This window comes from Sapajus apella, unplaced genomic scaffold (assembly GCF_009761245.1).
Source record: "Sapajus apella isolate SASKATOON/1434 unplaced genomic scaffold, GSC_monkey_1.0 scaffold80, whole genome shotgun sequence".
Taxonomy (NCBI): domain Eukaryota; kingdom Metazoa; phylum Chordata; class Mammalia; order Primates; family Cebidae; genus Sapajus; species Sapajus apella.
In genome coordinates this window covers 1,877,889-1,882,052 of record NW_022437020.1, presented here as the reverse complement: position 1 = coordinate 1,882,052, position 4,164 = coordinate 1,877,889, and the positions used below count along the sequence as shown (strand labels likewise).

At 44.5% G+C, this 4,164-nt stretch overlaps 1 pseudogene; it reads left to right on the top strand.

The window, feature by feature from the left end:
- The first annotated feature begins 321 nt into the window (after nucleotides 1-321).
- Nucleotides 322-573, top strand: LOC116533229 (annotated as a pseudogene).
- The last annotated feature ends 3,591 nt before the right edge of the window (nucleotides 574-4,164 follow it).

Below are 4,164 nucleotides of genomic sequence, written 5' to 3'. Positions count from 1 at the left end.
GCCTTGAAAGAACCTGGAGCAAGGCTTTAGGGCTATTTGATACGGGGGAGGTGGAGAAATTTGGGGGAGACTAGTAGTGATGCACAGGCTTACAGCCCTGACCCTGCTGGAATGTGCCCACGAGAGAACAGGGTTAAAAATAAAGGGGGGACAGAGTTGATGGCTGACACCTGTAATCCCAGCACTCTGGGAGGCCAAGACAGGCGGATCACTTGAGGTCAGGAGTTTGAGACCAGCCTGACCAACATGGTGAAACTCTGTCTGTACCAAAAACTACAAAAATTAGCCACACAAGGGTCTGGGAAAGGGGCGGCAGGCACCATGTCTGGCTGGGAAAGTGGCAAGAAGCAGCCCCTGAAACAGCCCATGAAACAGGCCAAGGAGATGAACGAGGAAGATTGGCTTTCAAGCAGAAACAAAAAGAAAAGCGGAAGAAACTCAAAGAGCTAAAAGCAAAGGCCGTGGGGAAGGGGCCCCTGGCCACAGGTGGAACTAAGAAATCTGGCAAAAAGTAAGCTGTTCCTTGTCCCTGAGGAGATGGTGACCCTTTATTTCATCCGTAAACATCTGTATTCCCTGCCATAACATCTTTTGCCATCTATAACTGGAATTAAGTGTTGTCTTAAAGCTGTTGTACATTTAAGAATAAACTTTTGGGCTGGGCGCGGTGGCTCACGCTTGTAATCCCAGCACTTTGGGAGGCCGAGGCGGGTGGATCACGAGGTCAAGAGATCGAGACCATCCTGGTCAACATGGTGAAACTCCGTCTCTACTAAAAATACAAAACATTAGCTGGGCATGGTGGTGCGTGTCTGTAGTCCCAGCTACCCAGGAGGCTGAGGCAGGAGAATTGCCTGAACCCAGGAGGTGGAGGTTGCGGTGAGCCGAGATTGTGCCATTGCACTCCAGCCTGGGTAACATGAGTGAAACTCCGTCTCAAAAAAAAAAAAAAAAAAGAAAATGTTGGCCAGGCATGGTGGCTCATGCCTGTAATCCCAGCACTTTGGGAGGCTAAGACAGGCGGATGTCAGGAGATTGAGACCATCCTGGCCAACACGGTGAAACCCTCTCTACTAAAAAAATACAAAAATTAGCTGGGTGTGGTGGTGTGCACCTGTAATCCCAGTTACTCTGCAGGTTGAGGCAGGAGAATCTCTTTAACCCAAGAGGCGGAGATTGCAGTGAGCCGAGATTGAGCCACTGCATTCTAGCCTGGAAACAGGGTGAGACCCTGTCTCAAAAAAAAAAGTGTTCATTCTACTGGAATTTATTTTATTACAAGAACAGTAAGCAAAAGGACTTCATTTAAAGAGAAACTAGGGTGGTGACCAGGTGAGGTGGCTCATGTTTGTAATCCCAACACTTTGGTAGGCTGAGGCTGGCAGATCACCTGAGGTCAGGAGTTAAAGACTAGCCTGGCCAACATGACAAAACCCCGTCGTTATCAAAAAACACAAAAATTAGCCGGGCATAATGGCACTCACCTGTAGTCCCAGTTACTTGAGAGGGTGAGGCAGGAGAATCACTTGAATCCAGGAGGTAGAGGCTACAGTGAGCTGAGATCGTGCCACTGTACTCCAGCTGGTGGAACAGAGTGAGAGGCTGTTCCCCAAAAATTTGCATATTATATATATACTTTATATATTATATATATTTATATATATATATGAGGTGACAAGAACTGATTCCCCAAGGAAAGGGTGTTGCATTTTCTGTGGTTTTAAGGTGATCATGTACTGGTTGTTAATTTATATTTTCCCGTTACGCATGCCTTTTTTTTTTTGGAGACAGAGTTTTGCTCTTGTTGCCCAGGCTGGAGTGCAATGGCAAGATCTCTGCTCACCACAACCTATGCCTCCCAGATTCAAGTGATTCTCCTGCTTCAGCTTCCAGAGTAGCTGGGATTATAGGCATGCGCCACCACACCTGGCTAATTTTTATATTTTTAGTAGAGACAGGGTTTCTCCATGTTGGTCAGGCTGGTCTTGAACTCACAACCTCAGGTGATCCGCCCACCCTGGCTTCCCAAAGTGCTGGGAATACAGGTGTGAGCCACCACGCCTGGCCCATGCCTTTGTTTTATTCTTCTTTACTGTTCTGTATTCTCTAAATCATTTTTAGAGAGCAAAGGAATGATTGTGGCAAGCACAGTATAATTCTGGAATCACAGACTATTGAACAGTTTCCTCGTAGGAAATATCCAAGGATCGGGAACACTCATCTAGAGGAGAAACTTCAGAACTACTAGGTCACCTTTCTTTGAAAAGAGCTACCTTTCCTCCTCCTGTGGATAAAGGTCTACAAGCACATTCACAATAAAATAACTGAAAATAGCTAATAAAATGATGCTATTAATATGAGATGTTTAAAGGTCTTCAGTCAAAAAAAAAACAAAACCCCAAACAGACTGGGTGTGGTGGCTCACGCCTGCAATACCAGCACTTTGGGAGGCCTAGGTGGGTGGATCACCTGAGGTCAGGAGTTTGAGACTAGCCTGGCCAACATAGGGAAACCCTGTCTCTAATAAAACTACAAAAAAAAAAAAAAAAAGGAAAAAAAGAAAAAAAAAATTAGCCTGGCATGATGGCATGTGCCTGTCTGTAATCCCAGCTGCTCCGTAGGCCAAGGTAGAAGAATTGCTTGATCCAAGGGGGCAGAGGTGGTGGCAGTGAGCTGCGATTGCGCCATTGTACTCCAGCCTGGGCAAAAAGAGCCAAACTTTATCACAAACAAAACAAAACAAAACAATCCAAACAACAAAGCCAAATGTTCATTTACATTTAATAATTTTAGAGCAAAGTTTATATACTTGCTGCACATCAGAAAGAAAATTTCAGCAACTGGTTTCTTTTGCATCACATCTGTACACAGAAATGACCTTGTTAAAAAGGAAAACGGATTTCCCTAGTATTAGCAGGTTGACAGTGAGGGGAGTGAAAGGAGTCTGTCTTTTTTTTTTTTTTTAAAAGACCGGGTTTCACCGTGTTGGTCAGCTGGTCCTGAACTCCCGACCTCAGGTGATCTGCCCGCCTTGGCCTCCAAAGTGCTTGGATTATAGGCGTGAGCCACCACGCCTGGCCTGGGAGTCTTTCAAATATTTAACCTGAAGTTAATGTCCACGTCTGGTACTTTTTGGACACACATCCATATAAAAAAATACATCAAGAATATACAATTTACAATTGTCAAAAAAACCCCAAATAATATCAATTTTGAAGTGTGAAGGCAATTAAAGTTGATATAGGATTTGAGCTAGGCTGGGTATGTAATACAATTAACAATTTGGTTTGGAGAGTCAAAACATGTATCAGAGAACCATAAACGACACACAGTAAATCTTGTTTTACAGAAACATATACAAACTTTTTGTATTAAAATTTTCACGCCAGCATTATTTACAAGAGCGTAAAAGGAGCTGCATACAGCATCTTGGGCCTGTAGTCCCAGCTACTTGGGAAGCTGAGACTGGAAGACTGCTTCAGCCCAGGAGTTCCAAGCTGCAGGGCGCTATGATCTCACCTGGGCAACACCCGTCTCAGACAAAACAAAATAAAACCCAAAACCTATTTAACAAATCTGGTGTCCAACAAGATAATTTTTTTTCTTTTTTTTTTTTTTTTGACACAGAGTCTCACTCTATCGCACAGGCTGGAGTACAGTAGCGCGATCTTGGCTCACTACCACCTCTGCCCCCTGGGTTCAAGCAATTTTCCTGCCTCAGCCTCCCAAGTAGCTGGGATTACAGGCGCCTGCCGCCACGCCCAGTTTAAGAGAATTGTTCATGGTTAATTACGACATACTCATCTGCTGGATGGAATACTGTGCAGACTCTAAAAGTCTTGAAGATTCTTATTGACATAAAACAGTACACTATACGTAGATAAATGCAAAATGTAGGTTATAAAACTATGTCTAGTACTATTTTTTTTTTTTTTTTTTTTTTTACGCGGAGTTTCGCTCTTGTTACCCAGGCTGGAGTGCAATGGCGCGATCTCGGCTCACCGCAACCTCCGCCTCCTGGGTTCAGGCAATTCTCCTGCCTCAGCCTCCTGAGTAGCTGGGATTACAGGCACGCACCACCATGCCCAGCTGATTTTTTGTAGTTTTAGTAGAGACAGGGTTTCACCATGTTGACCAGGATGGTCTCGATCTCTTGACCTCGTG